The sequence below is a fragment of the Rattus norvegicus genome, chromosome 12 (assembly GCF_021556685.1).
Source record: "Rattus norvegicus strain SHRSP/BbbUtx chromosome 12, alternate assembly SHRSP_T2T, whole genome shotgun sequence".
Taxonomy (NCBI): Eukaryota; Metazoa; Chordata; class Mammalia; order Rodentia; family Muridae; genus Rattus; species Rattus norvegicus.
The window spans coordinates 34,789,060-34,808,631 of record NC_141545.1 but is presented as its reverse complement, the minus strand read 5'-3'; the positions used below and the strand labels follow the sequence as shown (position 1 = coordinate 34,808,631).

The following is a 19,572-nucleotide window of genomic DNA, read 5'->3' as shown; positions in this document are numbered from 1 at the left end:
CAGACGTTGCTTCTTTTCCCTTTCATTGTGCTAACGCAAGATTTTTGTTATTGTTGTTTGTTTCAGTTCTCTAGAGTCAAGGGGATAAGGTGACAACTTGAATGGCCCTGGGTTTTTAATCACAAGGCTCACAAGTGACACAGGCAAGAATTAAAGCAGGGTTAAGTGACCAAAGAACAAAGACAGTCAGGCTTCATCTCAAGACTTCAGAATTGAAAACCCAGTCAGCGTTGGCTGAGATTCAATTCGTTTCAATTAAGCAAGCATCCGCCACGCACCTCTGCCCTGCTTGGCAGTCCCAAGGCCAGTCATAAATGAGATATAGTCCTTTCAGGACTCAGGGTGGGTGGGAAAGGTGGAACATTCGAATACAAGGTCAACTCAAGCTAGAATCTAATAAGATTAGGTGGATATGCGAAAGGATGTTTGGGAAGGCTGTCTAGACAGGAGAGTAAGGCTCGCTTTCTGGTGATATTTAATGAGAGTACTTCAGATGCAGAGAGAACAGTCAGAGGCCAAGAGGTCACCATATTAGAAACAAAGAAACGAATCTGTCCGTGGACGTTCCTCCCAGCTCTGAAGGTGTCCTGTACTTGAACGTCACCTCCCACATGAGCTTCACTAGGTACCAGACTGAAAATACCAAGTTCCAGAACAAATCCAGAGCAAAAGGTCTCACTATTGTAGCCCAGGAAGCTTCTGCAGCTCCCTGCCAGTCATCCAGACTGAGCCCACCTCTGACATCTGCTAAGCTTTTTTATAGACTTCTCTCCAGGATCAGGCAGCGACCCCTGAGACTGACTCTACATTCAAACCAAACCGCCCATAGAAATAACTAAAAGCCAACAGAAAAGCTTAAAACTCAAGCTTCGATAATGTGATCCAGTGGGTAAGAGATGTGCTCCATCCCTGGGACTCACATAGTAGAAGGAAGAGAACCAACCCCCCAAAACTGCCCTCTGGGGCTAGAGAGGTGGCTCAGTGGTTAAGAGCACTGAGTACTCTTCCAGAGGTCCCACGTTCAATTCCCAGCAACCACATGGTGGCTCACAACCATCTGTAATGAGATCTGATGCCCTCTTCTGGTGTGTCTGAAGAAAGCAACAGTGTACTCGCCTACATAAAATGCAAAAATAATTCTTTAAAGCTGCCCTCTGACCTCCACAAGCTATCCAAAGTGCAAGCACACACACACACACACACACACACATGCATGTGCAAAAGACCCTCTGTATTGCAGAGAAATGTGTGCTGGCTCAGGGACAGCAATTCAAATGGGCCTGCTCACAAAAGATAATTCCAGCTAGGCTTGTTGGCTTTGGATGTTCCCTAGCAGAAGGGAGGGTCCTGGGACCCTCACCTGAATATCCAGCCACTCTTCCCAATCAACTGTCCATGATTCTGCCCTAATTATATGTGGTCTCAAGGAGGAGCTAGAGGATCTAAGGGAAGTTCTAAAGGGGGGAGTCAGTACCATGGAACATAGCGTAAGCAATTTAAGTAGTAATATGTGGGGCTGGAGAGATGGCTCAGTGGTTAAGAGCCCCAACTGCTCTTCCAGAGGTCCTGAGTTCAATTCCCAGCAACCACATGGTGGCTCACAACCATCTGTAAAGAGATCCGATGCCCTCTTTTGGTGTGTCTGAAGACAGCTATAGTGTACTTCTATATAATAAATAAATAAATCTTTAAAAAAAAGTAGTAATATGTGGATTGAAGACACAATTACAATGAAAGGTGATACACGACTCCAGGAAAAACTTTTTGGGGGTGGGGGGTATGAGAAAGGAGACAGGGTTTCTCTGGAACTCACGCTATAGACCAGGCTGGCTTTGAACTCAGAGATTCACCTGCCTCTGCCTCCGGAGTGCTAGGATTAAAGTCATGCTCGCCACCTCATGGCTGAGCTATACAATGAACTGTAATCCCTGACACTGGCTGGGCCTACGGCTAACATGTCACATGACAATAACTACAACGATAACTACTGCCTTGAGCAAGATAGCTACTCGAGCATGTGTGTAGGCTGTGAGGGGAAACAGCAAACTCCCCATCTCTTAAGAGGCTTCCCAACCTCACTGAGCCTACATTTGAGGCAGGTTAACTCTCAGAGTAGACGACTGAGCAGTAACCCTAAAACCAGATGCTGCCAGCTCTCCCTCTCACATGACAGGTTATCCCCTGAAAGACAAAACTGTCCTTGCCAGAGAACAACCACTCACCCAGCATAACATAAAGTGTTATTTTTTTATTTATGAAATCAGTCAGAAAATAGCCGTATAGGGACAGAGGGATGACTCTGCAGTTAAGAGCACTTGTTGCTCTTTCAAGGGACCAGGGTTCACTTCCCAGAGAGACAGAGACAGGCAGCAAAGTTTATGGATTCTGAGGATCACCTATGGCTGCCCTTTGGTATCCACAAACACACACTACACACGGGAGCAATCAATAATTAATAATAATAATAATAATAATAATAATATAACAATAATAATGCACCATTTTAAGTGCAAGGCTGAAGTGATAGCTCACAAAAAAAATGTGAGGACCAGAGTTTGGATCCCCCAAACCCACGTAGATGCTTACAGCCCACCTGCAATTCCAGCACACTGGATGGAGGAATTCCTAGAGCAAGCCAAGTCCCTAGCTCTGGGTTCAAGTCCCTAAACCTGGAAGGTATAGCATTCCTATTCTGGCTTCATGCCTTCCTCGAAACACAAGGTGGAGTACAGTCAAGAAACACACCAACAGCAGTGTCTGGCCTTGATGTGTAAGCCACAGACGCAGGTGCTCCAACACACATGCACACACCACAATACACATATACCACACATGCACACACATCCAAAAATGTGTACATACACTACAATGCACACACACACCACAATGCACACACAATACACATGTACACACACAATGCACACCACCATACATACCACAATGCACATACAACACACGTGCACACATAATACAATGAACATCACACACACACACACACACACACACACGAATATGCATCAAAGTGTAGCCTCCAGTGTGACCGTCTGCCTGGCAGAAATGTGTCAGGATGTCATCTGACTTCTTTAGAATGCCAAACACCCGTGTCTCTCCCCCTGCCACATGTAGTTCCTGGGGGCATCACACTTTCTCAAGAAGAGCATTAAGAATAAACAGGATGACAGAAAAATCATTCTAACCTACAAGTTACAGAAACTTTCCCCAAACCTATGGCTTCTTTTTTCTTTTTCCATTTTCAGGCATGTGGTGTGCCTGTGTATGTATCCGTATTTAACAAGCATGTGGGCACACTTATGTGGGTGCGTTTGTAGACACACAAGTAGAAGCTCAAGGTCAATGTCTTCTACCTTATCCACTGAGGCAGCATCTGTCAATCAAACCCAGAGCTCACCGATACTGCCAGACTTGCTAGCCCTCGCTTACTCTGAAGATCTCCCATCTCAGCCTTCTAAGGCTGGAATTATGGGTAGGCTGCCACACCCACCCGTCATCGATGTGCATTTTGGGGTCCAAACTCTGGTCCTCTTGCTTGCTTCGCAAGTTCTTTAACCACTGAGCCATCTCCTCAGCCCCTAACCCTATCTACTACTAGGACCAGCAATTCCTAGGTCCACGGTACATCTCATGAACTCGGGAGGCTCTGCATAGAATCAGTCAAACAGGTCCTCTGTCATTATCCTGGTTCCCGTGCCAGGTCTAATGTCCCACATGGCCGGCTGGATAGTCTGCTCGTGGCTGCGAAGCGTGGGAAACTGCTCTCTGAGGTTTCCTGTGAAGCTAGGCTTATTAATTCCGAAGTGGTCTGTCTGGATAACAGCTTTGAGAGGACATGCGTGGCAGAATGGAGCACGGAGCTGGGCTATCACTTCGTGCCGAGCTTTAATTAACTGAGCCGCGTAGGAAGACGGAAGGAGAAGACATGATTAATTGATGTACCTTTTGCTGCGGCCATCAAATGCTGAGCCACATACACAAACACGGGCCACCTGCTCAGCTCTGTAAACAGGACCATTGTGGGGCCAGAGGGTTCCTTCTGCCACAAGGGCGGGTCTGTTCTCTTGGGTTTGCCCCCAGGTTGACAAAATAAACTCTTAGTTCGCCGCTCTTGAGTCCTGGAACCAGCTCCCCACTAACACTGGACTGGATAAATGAGAAAACGTGATTCTCCTGTTCATTTTCTGATTCTATGTGCCCTCTAAACTCTTCATGGGGTTAATCCTGGTCTCATCAGCTGGGCTTAAAACTTGCTAATCATCGTCCCCAAATGGAAAAGGAATCAGACAAGAAAGACTTTCTGCCCAAGATGTCTTAAAAGTGAACGAGGCTGGATAGGGCGTTTAAAAAAAGCGAAAGGAAAGGCAGTCTCGAAAGGAACAGTTTCTAAGGATTGGTAACGCGAAGGCTGCCGTGGTCTACCTGTATGTTCTTATCATCCTTCATGACATAGGAGGGTGAACACTTTCCTCGAAATCCCTCATGAGCAGATCCCTCCAGGTCAAAGATCCCTCCTGACTGACATCAGCCTGGGGACGGGGTCTAGAGCGAAGTCCACAGATCGCAACCAAAATTTAAACCACAGTTACAGCCTGGAGGATTTAGAGGTGTGAGTTACATGTGTAGGCTGGAAAGTCTCCCTACTGGGTCCAAAAATACTTCCTGCTGCCAGCCATAGCCCACAGGGAGGCTGGGCTTTCTGTCTGTCCTGGTAAGTGTAGGCTCAGCCGCTCAACTCGCTCTTCCCATCCCACAAAACAGGTACTTACAGGATCTGGGATCAGTGGCTCCCACAGGCTGGCCAGGCCTCCCCTCCAGCGCTCCCGTGCTCACTGGCCTCTCCCAGCTCCAACCCCGGCTGCTCTGCTCAGCTCTGCACAGGGCTGGAAGACTGTTTACTTATTCATGGACAGCCCCAGGCTTGGGAGCGGCTTTGTGTCAGTCAATAGAGAGGAAATTCAATCTGTAAATGGGGGCTGCTAGCTCAGGGCACGTCTGTCAGGGTGAGTCACACAGACAGAGCCAACACGGAATCTCGTGTTTCCACAACAAGCAAGGACCAGAAGACACTGCTTTTCCTACTCTGTCTCATCCTTCCCTTGTGGGTCCCCCCACTCCACAGGGCATAGGTTCTGGGGACCTATGGATCTCTGGACATCCAAAGCCCCAATATACAATCTCACTTGTATCAAAATGTACTTCATTCAGAAGATGGTAAGGAAAATGAAAGGTGTGGAATGGGACCCCAGTGTATCTTTAAACCTAAAACTTCATTTTATATAGACATTCTTCTTTGTTTGGGGTTTTGTTTGTTTTGTTTTTGTTTCTGTTTTGTTTTGTTTTGGAGACAGGGTTTTTCTGTCTAGGATAGGCTCTGCCTCTGAAATGCTGGGATAAAAGGTGTGCGGCACTGCCACCGCCGCTGCTGCCGCTGCCACCGCACTTTTTTCCCTTGCCTCCGCCAACCCCCACCTGTGAGGTTTATTCACTTCGACCATGTCATGCACAGCCCAGGGCCAGAGCTAGGACACTGTGTTCACAGCTGTCTTCATCCCCAGGAGGCATCCGGCTCCTCAGAAGTGCCAGAAAGCATTGTTGAATTAAAGACTGTACGTCTTGTGTTTCCACTTGGCCGTGAATGACAGAGCATTAACAGTGAAAATTGAAAGCAAGATAAAACCTTCCCCCAGGAAAAGGAGTTAGACTGCTCCGTGCCCTGGAGAGGCATCAATAAAGTAATTCCAGAGTTCTAAAGACACTTGTGGGCTGCCGAGACAGCCCAGTGGGTCAAGGGCCTGCTACACAGCCCTAATGACCTGGGTTCAATCCCAGAACCTGTATAAACATGAAAGACAACCAACCCCACAAAAAAGTTGTCCTCTGACCTCCACATGCACACTACAGCACGCAAACATCACGTGTGCATACACAAACACACTGTCTTAGGGTTTTACTGCTGTGAACAGGCACCATGACCAAGGCAACTCTTATAAGGATAACATTTAACTGGGGCTGGCTTACAGGTTCAGAGGTTCAGTCCGTTATCATCAAGATGGGAGCATGGCACATTCAGGCAGGCACGGTGCAGGAGCTGAGAGTTCTACATCTTCATCTGAAGGCTGCTAGCAGAATACTGACTTCCAGGCAACTAGGATGAGTGTCTTAAAGCCCACACCCACAAGGCCACACCTACTCCAACAAGGCCACACCTACTCCAACAGGGCCACATCTACTTAAACAGGGCCACACCTAATAGTGCCAATCCCTGGACCGAGCATATACAAACCATCACACACACTAATCACAATAACTAATTTTCTCAAGGACACTTACGTGCTTCCAGTACGTCAGGAATCCTCCACCTTCCACTAAAGTTTGCAGAGCACAGAGATAGGTTCTGAACGGCATGCACCCCCTCCACAGCCAATCCTTACTAACGGTCACCCAAGGTTCCAGGCAGTGCACAGCACCGGGACCTGTCTGGGGCTGTCTGTCATGGTATTTAAGCCAATGAGGAAGATGGTGGAAGGGCACACCACTGAATTGCCACTGTCACTAGAGAAGAGACCTTGCAAAGCAGAGAGCTGGACACCTGCGAAGATGCTTGCACAAGTGTGGCTACCCAGCAGCCATGCCTGGAGTCTAATTAAATGCCTCCCCACCCCATCAGGTTAGTCACCTTACATGACCATTCATTTCACTGCCCCTAAAAGCCTCTGACAATCACGTGGCTCGGTCGCAGGCTAAGCCCAAACTACTTCTCTCCAAATGGAAATTCAGTGTGTGGTATTGATTTTTCTAAAATAAAATAATTTGAGAGTTCTGATCTTCATTTCAAATGCTGATGATTGACATCCCTGGGACAATAAAAGCAGCCAGCATGGTGAGCAATTACTAAACATTCAGCCCCTATGCTCTAAGCACCTTAACCAAAGTGTCCCATGGAACCCCAAAGACCCATGAGGCAGGCACTGAGAGTGTGTTATAGATGGAGAAACGGAGACACAGCTCAGCAGAAGTTTTGAGATTTTGTGTTAGCCAGTCTGGACATACCTAGTCCTGGACTTCCCCCCCCCCCATAAAGATGTAGGTGGCTGGTATAAACCATGAAGAAAGGGATGATTGGTCTTAGCTGACTGTTTCCAACAGAGAGAGAGACAGACAGACAGAGACAGAGAGAGAGAGACAGAGACAGAGAGAGAGACAGAGAGAGACAGAGAGACAGAGAGACAGAGACAGAGACACAGAAAGACAGAGACAGAGACACAGAAAGACACAGAGAGACAGAGACACACAGAGAAAGACAGAGACAGAGAGACAGACAGAGAGAGAGAGTACGTATGATACATTCAAGTGTGTGATGTGATGTGTGTGTATAGTGTGAGTGTGGTATGTGTTATGTGGTGTGATATATGCAGGTATGTGATGTGGGTGGATGTATGATGTGTCTCAGTGCCTTGTGTTATGTATATGTATGTTTGCATGTATGTGTGTGATGTGTGTGTATGCATGTGTGTGTATGCATGTGTGCAGGTGCATGCATATGTGTATATAGTATGTGTGCATGTGTGTGTATATATATTTGCATGTGTGTGGATGTGCACATGTGCAGGTGTATGTGTGTTTGCATGTGTGTAGATGCATGTATATGAATGTAAGTGAGGTCAGAAATTGATGTAGAGTCTCTTCTTCATTGTTCCTCACCTTCTTTAGTGAAGGCAGGCATTCAGTGACCTCAGGGCTCACTACTGGAGCTAGATTGACCAGCCACTATTCTCTGGGGAGGCCCTGTCTCTGCCTCTCCTACACTAGACTGCCACACCTGCCTGGCACGTACATGAGTGCTAGGGATTTGAACCTGGATCCTCACAGTCACATGGAAAGCACTTTACCCACAGAGTCATCTTCCTAGCCCCCTGTCTTTGTCAATATTAAAGAAAAATCAAGCTGGGGATTTAGCTCAGTGGTAGAGCGCTTACCTAGGAAGCGCAAGGCCCTGGGTTCGGTCCCCAGCTCCGAAAAAAAAGAACCAAAAAAAAAAAAAAAAAAGAAAAATCAAGGGCTGGAGAGATGGCTCAGTGGTTAAGAGCACTGACTGCTCTTCCAGAGGTCCTGAGTTCGATTCCCAGCAACCACATGGTGGCTCACAACCATCTGTAAAGGGATCCGATGCCCTCTTCTGGTCTGAAGACAGCTACAGTGTACTTGTATACATAAAATAAATAAATCTTTTTTAAAAAAAAGAAAAATCAATATCGTCAAATGCTGGCAATGTTATAAGGTGAAGATTGGGCAGGCATACCCACGATGGGGTTAAATAAAGTCAACATGGCCCTTTTGGTACCCAGAGTGAAGGACAACATGGGAATCATTGTAACCCTTGTCAGCTGGGGTCAGTGTTGCTTCGGAGCCATTCTGAGACATGAAACTATAATCTGAGATGATAGAAAGTCAGATGTTCCTCCATACTGTCCCCCTGGGTACCATTCCAAAGAAAAGGCTTAGAAACGAGGCCCTTAACATCACTTGACCCTAGGAGTAAGAGGAAGAAGAGTCACTGTGACAGACAGGAGAGATATCAACCAGATGTCATCCACAGAATGCTTTGGTAAAAACCCTGGCGCTGCTCCCTTTGTTAAGTACTGCTTTGGGTTCTGGCCTCTGTCACCTACAGCAGAAGGCCCTACCTAACAGGTCTCTGTGGTACTGGTTTGGAGTCTTCAGACCCAACAACATGGGTCTACAAACGGGATGCTGGAAGGTGAGTCCCAGAAGTAGGAGGAAACCAAACTTCGAGTAGGATCATACAGCAGGATCTACTCATACACAGATTATAGTGTCTGCTGTGGGACCTGGGACCTAGAGCTGACACCTCCTAAAAGCCAACAGCTAAGAGCCACACTCTTTGGTTGCCATTAAGCTGGCAAGACAAACCTGGCAAACACACAGGGGTGAAGGGTCACATGTGCGAGAAGCAGATGCTGAGAGCCTGTGTCCAGCCACAGTCTCGTCCTTTAAGCACTTCTGATCTCTAAGTCTGTATTCTCCCTCGGGGTCTGAGGGTCTCAGAACTGTCAGGACTAGGGGAAAGAGGGAGAGGGGGAGAGAGAGAGAGAGAGAGAGAGCAGGTAGAGCAGATGTGTGTGCATGTGCATATATGTGTGTGTGCCTGTGTGTGAGTGTGTGTGTGCATATGTGTGTGTGCAGTGTGTGTGAATGTGTGTACCTGTGTGTGTCAGTATGTGTGTGGCAATGTGTGTATGCCTGTGCATGGGTCAGTGTGTGTGTCCATGTGCTTGTGTGTGGGCATTGTGTGTGTCAGTATGTATATGCGTGTGCATGTGTGTGCCTGTGTGTATCAGTGGGTGTGCATGTGCATGGGCATCAGTGTGTATATGCATGTGCATGTGTATGTCAGTGTGTGAGTGTGTGTTTGTACATGGGTGCATGTCAATATATATATATATATATATATATATATATATATATATATATATGTCTGTGTGCCTTTGCATGTGTGTCAGTGTATGTGCCTATGCATGTCAGTGTGTGTGCATTGCAGTGTGAGTCTGTGTGTGTGTGTGCCTGTACATGTGTGTCAGTGTGTGTGGCATTGCAGTGTATGTCAGTGTGTCCATATGTGTGTGTCAGTATGCACATGTCAGTGTCTGTGTGCATGTGTGTAACGCAGGCCTCATGCTGTCTCAAAAAAATCTAACTGCACATGGAGCCTGACTCGGCATAGCCCTGATTCATTAGCCACTTAAGAAAACTAATATTACAAAAAGTCCCCATGGATGAGGGAGGTTAAAACCCTCAGTATCTCAAGGGGTCTGAAGAGCAAGTCCAAATTAATTTGCTTGAGTTACTGTGCCTGTGTGTCAACCTAGCAGCTGAGTATGATGTTCAGGGGCGGGAGGCAGAGTTCAAGACCAAGGTCCTGTCATGGTCACTTTGGAGTGTCAGCACAGTGAACATGGACATGAGGAAACCTGAGGCCAATGGTGCACATGGGGAAAGCGCAGACTGGGCCATCAGGACTGAAAGCCCTTCATGCTGTGTGCTCTGTGTCCACCTCCCTGCACCCTGAGCCTCGCATCTCTGTTCTCAGTGCTGCCTGGACTCGAGCTTCTATACAGAAGCTCTCCTGGGGTCCAAGCAGGGTCAGTGTGGATTTTAGGATTGGGCACAGTTGTGTCCATCTAACTAGAATTAAGAGAGTGAGCCCTTCCATGTTTGCCTAACGCCAATCTGGGGGTCACAAATGTCTCAGTTGTGGGATGGGGATGAGCTCAGGGACACTGGAGTATTCCCACACTGGATCATCAGAGACCCCTTGTCATAACTAGGATACCCTACTGTACCACATACCAGGCAAAGTTAGAGGCTGCGAAAGCCTTCAAGGCTACCTCCTGGAAAATGGGGGGATACTGCCTCACAAGAGGAGAAGCCATTGAGGGCCACACAACTCACTGTCACAGAGCCAGGCTCTGAGCCTAGAGCATAGACTCTGTGGTCAGCAGGGGCAGGGGCGAGGGGACCCTGAGGCGGAGATGATGGACATTTTGAGGCTCAGCCTTGGTCCCCAGCCTATTCCTCCAAGACCTGGGAGCCTATAAGATCCCATGGAACACACAGGATATGTACACACACACACACACACACACACACACACACACACACACACACACCACTGTATAGGAAAGCTACAGGGTACCCCAAAATATAAGCAGTGATTGTCATGAGGTATAAGATGGCTCTAGTTGGGGTTGGGGGTTTAGCTCAGTGGTAGAGCGCTTGCCTAGGAAGTGCAAGGCCCTGGGTTCGGTCCCCAGCTCCGAAAAAAAAGAACCAAAAAAAAAAAATAGTTGTTAATTATTACTCTTATGTGTATGGGTGTTTTGCCTGTGTGTGTGTGTGTGTGTGTGTGTATGTGTGTATGTGCGCGCATGTGCACATGTGTGCGTACATGTGTGCATGTGTGTGCGTGTGTGCATGCATGTGTGTGTACATGTGTGTGGACGTGTGTGTGCACGTGTGTGTGCATGCATATATGTGTGTGTGAGCGTGCATGTGTGTGCCTCTGTGTGTGTGTGCGCGCGTGTGTGCATGAATGTCTGGTGCCTGAGGAGGACAGAAGAGGGCACTGGACCCCCTGAAAGTGGAGTTATACATTATGATCTGCCACATGGGTGCTGAGAACCAAACCTAGGTCCTCTGAGAGAGCGGGAAGTGCTGAGCCGTCTTTTCAGCCCCATGTCTTATATTTCTTTGTATCTGAATATTCTGTAACAAATTATAGATGTGAACAATATTCCCAGGGCTGTCAGGGGGAAGAAAAGCCTTGGGGGCTGATGACAGAGAGGAAGGGACACCCACCCTGACAGGACTTTGGCTGCTCACCAAAATGCCTTCGAAACATGCCTTGACTCCAAAATTCCATTCGCATTAATTTGTTTGAAGGAAAATAATGGGTGTAATTAAATCGCCCCTTTCAAACTGTGCACAGAATGCATCATTTCAACACAGAATATTAATAATCATGAAGATTTAAACAAAACGATTCTAACAGATCCCGAAATACACTCACTCACATCCTCTACACATCCCCAGCAAAGTGAGACCCCAGCGACAAGCACCCGCACTTTGGCTGGATGGGCATATGGGTGACTCAAATGTTTTCAAAATTCTTTTTCTCTCAAAGAATCCCTAATCAAGTAAAAACTGTTGACATTATCGTGTATTATTTTAAATGGGGCTTAGGAGATGGCTCGATCAGTCAAGGATTTGCCACAGAAGCAGGAGGCCCTGAGTTTTGAACCCCCAGAACCTCAGCAAAAAACCAGAGGCCAGAAGACTGGTGAGGTGGCTCAGTGGTTAAAAACACTGGATGGGGGCTGGAGAAACCGCTCAGCGGTTAAGAGCACTGGCTGCTCTTCCAGAGGTGACGAGTTCAATTCCCAGCAACCACACAGTGGCTCACAACCATCTTTAGGGAGATCTGATGCCCTCTTCAGGCAGGCAGATGTATATGCAGCAGAGCACTCATACATTAAATAAATAAAAAATTAAAACTAAATGAAAAATTTTTAAAAAGAACACTTGATGCTCTTTCAGAGAATCTGGGCTCAGTTCCCAGCGCCACATGTCAGCTTACAACCACCTGCAGCTCCAGGCCCAGAGGGATCTGATGCCCTTTTCTCCCCAACCCTCCCCCCGCCAAGGTATTGTAAACATGCAGGGCACGGGCTGTGCTCTCGAGGCACACACACACCAACAAAACACAAATATACATAAAAACTTTTTAAAAACATCATTTTTAACAATTTTTTTAAGCCAGACACAGCTGCACACCTCTGTAACCCCAGTCAGCACTAAGTGGGGGCAGATACGAGAAGAGCCCTGGAACTCGGTGGCAACCAGTCTATTCTTGTGGACAAGCTCTAGGATCAGTGAGGGATCCTCTCTCAAAAACCTTTTTTAAAAAGGGTAGAGTAATTGAGCAACACACCAGACGCTGACCTCCAGTTTCCACAGGCAAACATACACAGGCATGCCAGCACACACGTGCACACAGACACACACGTATACATATGATGGAACATGCAGTGTTTAAGGGTCCCAAGCATCGTGAGTTACACATTATGGGATCCTGGAGGCTGCATCTAACACTGGTTCCATGCTAACACGTGGAGATGATGATTCTCTGTGAACCTTCAACTTAAAAGCCGGAGGAACAGGACCCTCGTCTCTTGGTTGCAGACCCTTTGCGGCAGCTGACAGACTCCGTTGAAGTGTTTGGAGCTGGAGAGAAGAGACGGCTGGAAGAGGGCAGCTGAAGAGGGTGGCTGAAGAGGGCAGAGCCATGCTAGCATGTTACTAGCCCATCTCTGCTCCAAGTTAGATGTGATATTACAGGTCCCCTGCAACTCAACTTTATGCCTCCCCAGAAGCTTTGTGTGAGGGAGCTTCCATCTGGTGGCCATAAGATGCAGGCCCACACACATGCACATATATGTACACACATACGTACACACACATGGGTGCAACAGACCCATTCGCATTGGTTAGAATCAGTCACGTGATCCACCCAGGCCCCAGGACTTCTAAGAATGTGGTCGACCTCTGAGAAACTAACAACTCCCTACCACTAATCCGGACCAGTAGAAAAGGTGGGTTTCAGTGCAGAGACAGAACATGTACACTGGAGGAGAGACGCTGGCTAGTATCCATTACCAACATCCTTAGCCTCTGAGCCTGACCTTCTCAGTTTGGCTATGAATAAGGCCTCTGTTTCCAGAGTGCTGGGGTTAAAGGCATGCTCCATCATGCTTGGCTCTTAAATTTTCAAGTTTCTTGTATGAGAAAAGATAAGAGTCCTTGCCTTTTACGCCTGGCTTTTTCACTGAACACAATATCCTCCTGCTCCCTTCACTTAAAATGCGGCCACCCATGGCTCCTACAGCAGCCCCTAACCTCCCCTATATAAACCCCCGAGTTTGGAAGCTCGGGGTCGATTCCTCTGTCTCCTGTGTGAGATACGTGTCGACCCGGGATCTCGTTAATAAAGCTACCTCTTGCTGTTACATCAAGAATGGCTCCTCGTGGGGCTGGGGATTTAGCTCAGTGGTAGAGCACTTACCTAGGAAGCGCAAGGCCCTGGGTTCGGTCCCCAGCTCCGAAAAAAAAGAACCAAAAAAAAAAAAAAAAAGAATGGCTCCTCGTGATTCCTGGGGGCACCCCATCCCACAATTGGAGCGAGAGACACGTTCCCCGTTTAGGGGTACGCTCTTTCAGGGCCAGGTGGTATGGAGGCCACCGCATCTTCCACCCATGGGCTCAGGAGAGAGCGTAGAGCTAGACCTTAAGTAGGGAAAATCCTGCAGACATCAAGACGGGGACACTGGTTGCATTACAGTACACCAGGGAAGTTCAGATACCAAACACAGAGACATGCCGAACACAGAAGAACAAACTCACACGAATTTCACGGTTCGATGATAGACACCCAGACTACTGTGGCAAGAAAGAGCCAACCGTCCCTGGGCCAGCCCCAGAACCAAAGGATCTAGCAGGCAGCTGGCAAGGAGTTCCAAGGGCAGCGTCAGCCCCCTTCCAGGGTAGGTGCTTTCTGGAGACCCAGCTTATCCCCTCCCCCAACAGCCGGCTGCCAATGCCATTCTTAAAAATCCTTTAGGGCACATTTGAGCATCTTCAGCGTTTTGTGCCATCCGCTCCTCTGCTCGGCGTCCCTAAATAGACTTGCTTTTAACAGCACATCTGTGCCGGTTGTACTGGAGGCAGCCCTGTGCCAGGCGCCGGTGGCCTTTGAAACAATCAGCTCACAGCGTGTCATCGCCTGTTTCTTGGATTCAGCGAGGAGGCTTTTCCGAGTCTTACAAGCAGCTGGGGTAGTGGGAGGTGGGGTCTCCCATCCCCTGCAGCAACACAAGCTTGTTTATCCAAAGAGCATCCTCCTGTCTCAGCATTAGTCACCCAGCAGGGTGGTCATAAATGCTGTTCTCCAAACACTTGCCAACAAAGTGCCCGATGGCTCAGGGATAGAAAGACACTCTGCAACTTCCTGGTTTTCTGCAAAAGGCCTGGGCCACCATGCCTGGTTTATTTGGTGCCATGAATCTAGCATCTGCCTACTGGGCCACATCCTCAACCCCTCAAGTGGCGTTTTTTTTAAATAATCATAGTTTTCTGGGGGTCAAGGGAAGCGAAAGGGAGAGGTTTCCCTCCACGCAGCATGATTTCTGTAATTTAAAGTGTGCTGTACCCCAAAAGTGCTGGTCATGGCATGTAGGCAACTGACCTCAGAGGAGGATGCCAAAGAGACCTCAAGAAGCCTTTTCACGAACAAAAACTTATACAGCAGCCGGCACTTTTATTTTTTAAAAATAGCTGCTTTGTAAATGTCAAGGCAAGGATGCTAAGCAGAGACGGAAGGAGCCTGGGACCTGTTTATTTCGAGAAGAGGAAAAGAGCTAGAGCCCAAGATAGGGCGGAGTCTCCCCCTCTCCCACCCTCGCTACTTCTTGGGATCCTCCTGCCTCCTTAGGGCTCCTCATGGAAGCTCTCTAGAGGGACTGTTGCCATTCTGTGTTCCAGGAAGCTCAGTCTATTCCCTTCCCTCTTTGCGCTGCAACAGAGGTCCTCAACCTTCCTAACGCTGAGACCCTCTAACATAGTTCCTCGTGTTCTGGTGACCCCACCACCACCACCACACGATGATTTCATTGCCACTTCCTAATTGCAATTTTGCTACTGTAATGGACTGCAATGGAAATATCTGTGTTTCCTGAGTGTATTTGGGGGTCGCGACCCACACGTTGAGAACCACTGCTCTACAAGGGAAGCAAGCTTGTATATGGTTTCTTGTGTCATCACCCTACTAATGGGATAGACAGACAGACGTGTGCATGTGCCTACACACACACACACACACACACACACACACACATGGGGTGGGGGGGGCATCACAGGAGACATAAAAGGACAGTGAGCCACATGGTTAGTAAGGGGACTTCCAGGTATTCAGAAAGATAAGGCAAAAAAAAAAAAAAAACCTAATTGTTAGGGTCAAATGTGCAGACCATAGCAAGAGAGAAGGGGTCATGGTGCTAGTGAGGATGTCAGTGACCACTCCGAGTTCTTCCACATGTCTGGCAGAGCTCTGAGCATGCCCTGTCTGAAGCTATTGCATGCTCACCACCTCTTGGCCGATAGTCTCCGCCTGGCTTTATAGACAAGACAATAATCTCCAGGTGAGCTTAGCACAGTCACCTGCTGTGGTGGTGAAGACTTGACAAGGTCTAGAATCACCTACGAGACACACCTCTGGGCCTTCGTGTGAGCCATTGTGTCCCAGCAGTGACACAAGTAACTAATACACGTGGGAACAATACGGGAGAGCGAGTGCATACTGAACCTTTAGGCCCTGGAGCTGCCCACAATACTGTCCCACCCCCGTACAGATGAAGTCTCCAAGCCGCTATGAAGGCACAGAGGGCAGACTCACACAACCTGGGAGCTTCGCTTGGACAGCATCTAGAAGTCCATAGCATCTGGGCGGATCTTTTTCTGCTAGTCTTTCCAGAGCCCTGTCTCCTGTCACTGGGTAATGGATTCCTAATGGCTTGAGTGGATTCGTTGAATTCTGAATCTGGAGATGCAAGCTCAGGGCACCTTTAAGGAAGTATAGAAACACTGGTCTCACCCTTCCTCTGGGAGAATAAACTACTGTAGTTGGTACACTACAGCTTTTGGAAAATATCATAATGGAAACAGTATATCTTGGGCTGGAAAACCATTTTCTCTGAGGCTGGAGAGGTAGATACAGTGGTAAGAGCATGGACTGCTCTTACAGAGGTCCTGAGTTCCACTCCCAGCACTCATGGGGGATTCACAACCCTCTGTAGTGCCAGGTCCTGGTCGAGATCTGACTCCCACTTCTGGCTTTTTCTGGCACTGCACTTGTGCACATCCAGAAAAATTAAAAAAAAAAAAAACAAACCAATAACTATTCAACATTTAGAAAACATAATTCCTGCTTCTACACTTGTTGCTAGTTCACTGTTTTCTGATTTTCCCCTTGTTTGTTCATTTTTTCTGTTTCTACCTTATTTTTTTCTTCATCTGGTTTCTAGTGTTGAATATTTAGGCTAATTTTTGTTATTCTTTTTAAAAGAATAGATTCTAAAACTGTCTGTTTTCCTGAGTGTGGCTGTGTCCCAGCCTTAACCTGTAGTGTACAATGAAGGTGGGAAACAGTCTATAAGAAAAACCCGCCCTTATACACATACACACTCATACATACACATATGCATATATATACACACACACATATATATATACATACATACACACACATACATATACACATATATATATACATTCACAAACACAAATACTCACATGCACATACGCTCACACACACTCTCACATACATATTCATACACATATATACATACATATACACATGTACATATACTCGTGCACACATACACACATACATATACATATGCATATAGTCACAAACATACACATATACTCACATGTACATACACTCACACACTCTCACACTCACATACACATTCATACACACATATACAAACATATACACATATACATACACTCATGTGCACACACACTCACACATATATATACTTTCATACACACATACACACTCATTCCCAAACACACATATATACATGCATATACACACACATACACTCACAAACACATATATACATACACATATATACAAACACTCACATATACATAAACCCTCACACATACATACACATACACACATATACATACATATACACATATATACTCACAAACACATGCACATACACTCACACACAGTCTCACACACGCGTACACATTCATACACACACATATACATACATATACACACATATATATACACTCACATACACTCACACACATATACATACATATACACACATATATATACACTCACATACACTCACACATATATACATTTTCACACACACATACACACATACACACTCACTCCCAAACAAACACACATATATATGCATATACACACTTACACTCACAAACACATATATACATAAACTCACATATACATACACACTTACACTCACACACATACTCATACACATACACACATATACATACATATACACACACACACTCACACACATATGTACTCACTCACACACAAACACACAACCTCCCTTTAAGTGAGATCACATCACTTGGGCAAGGGCAGATCCTGTAAGAAGCAGGAGGGACCACGTGAAGAGATCTGTCCATTTCAACTATAAGCGAGTATGATCCACAGGAAACCCTGGATGGCACAGGTTAGAATTCTACTATCTCTGACTGGGCCAGCCTCTTTGACAGTGCAAGGAATATAGAACTGTCCCCTTTACGTCTTCTCTCATGACAGAGTTTGTGCCCCGGGTCTGGATAGCAAAGTGCTGCAGGCTGGAAGCCCAGTGACAAAGGTGTTCTTCTGCCCTTCGTTTGAAAAGCTGGAGGCCCAAGCTGAAGCTGATGGTGTGGCCGGTTTCTTCTGAGGGACAAATGGAGAACCTGCTTTAAGCCTGTCCCCAGTCCTCTATCAGCCTGTGGCATTCCTCAACTTAGGGACAATGGTCTGGCCTCTTTGTATGTCCCTGTAACCAATCCCACTGTGTAAGGACACACGTCACACTGGGTTGGGGGCCACTGAATAACCTTAACTGAATTTGCATCTGTGAAAACCGATCCTATTTCCAAACAAGGACATGTTCAGAGGTGCTGAGGGGAACAACTTCCGTAGCTCTGAGGAGACTCAGAAAGTCTCACAGTAAAAGAAAGGCAAGCATTAATGACACACGGGAGGCACCTGACCCAAACAGGCCCCAGCTGGGAGACTGAAAGCTTCAAGTGCAGACAAGGCTGGGCAGGTATTCCAATAACTAAACTGCCAGTGCTTAGGAATGAATGACAGAGTAGTGTGTCCACCACCTGGGGCTGGTAAGCTGGCTCAGGGGTCGGATGCGCTTGTCACCAAACCAGACAGACAACCCGAGTTCCATCCCCAGAGCGGACATGGCAGAAAAAGAGAAAACCAACTCCCACAAGTTTCTGACCTCCCACGTGTGCACTGTGGCACATGCATGCACACACACACATATGACACAAACACACGATGCGCACACAAATCAAAGTGTATCCGGTGCTCTTCTAATTGCTGTGATGAAATACCACCACAGGAAAGCAACTTAAGGGAGGGTTTGTTTTGGTTTGCAGTTCCAGAAGGCTTAGACTCCATGATGGCAGAGGGGACAAGACAATAGGAGCAGAGAAGCTGGGAGATCACATCTCAGCCATATTGACAGAGCAGCAGACGGGAAGTGAGAAAGATGGGGAGGAGGGATGGGAGGAAGAGGAGAGGGAGAAGAGAAGAGGGAGAGAGGGAGAAGAGGAGAAAGGGGGAAGAGTCATGGGGAAGGGGGAGAGAGGGAGGACAGAGGGAATGTGGGGAAGAGAGAAATGAAGGGGAGAGGGAGGGAGGCAGGAAGGAGGGAAGGAGGAAGGAGGGAGGAGGGAGGGAGTTAGGGAGAGAGGAAAGAGGGAGGGAGGGAGACCACACACTCCAGAAGTGAATGGAGACTATAAACCCTCAAAGTCCACCACCAGTGATATGCGTCTTCCAGCAAGGCACCACCTCCTAAAAGTGCCATAACCTCCCCCAAACAGTACCACCTATTGGGGACCAAGCATCCAAACACATGTCCCTATGCAGGACACTTCTCATTCAAACCACCAGAAATGTTTTAAAAAGTTAAACATCCACCGCCTAAATAAGCAGCTACCTGAGGTTTGTCCCAAGGCAACAAAGATCTGGCTGGCTAAGATGCTAGTTAGGGGAGGGGAGGACTGTTTATAAAGTTTTCCTTTACAAATATGTCCGTGTTTGTCTCAGTAGCTCTAACTGGGTTTCTCAGAAGCTGCAATGTTCAACCCTTGGTGTTACAAGCAATATGGCCGCCCTCTGCCGTGGGCTGT

The 19,572-nt window shown here is 47.2% G+C and overlaps 1 protein-coding gene across 14 annotated transcripts in view; it reads right to left on the bottom strand.

The window, feature by feature from the left end:
• Rimbp2 (RIMS binding protein 2) overlaps positions 1-19,572 on the bottom strand; it is a 198,722-nt gene that overhangs the window by 141,059 nt on the left and 38,091 nt on the right. For 5 of the 14 annotated variants that reach the window (XM_087577810.1, XM_087577813.1, XM_087577807.1 and 2 more), the window contains exon 1: positions 4,782-4,889. The gene's annotated coding sequence lies outside the window, so the exon portion shown is untranslated. 14 annotated transcript variants of the gene reach the window in all.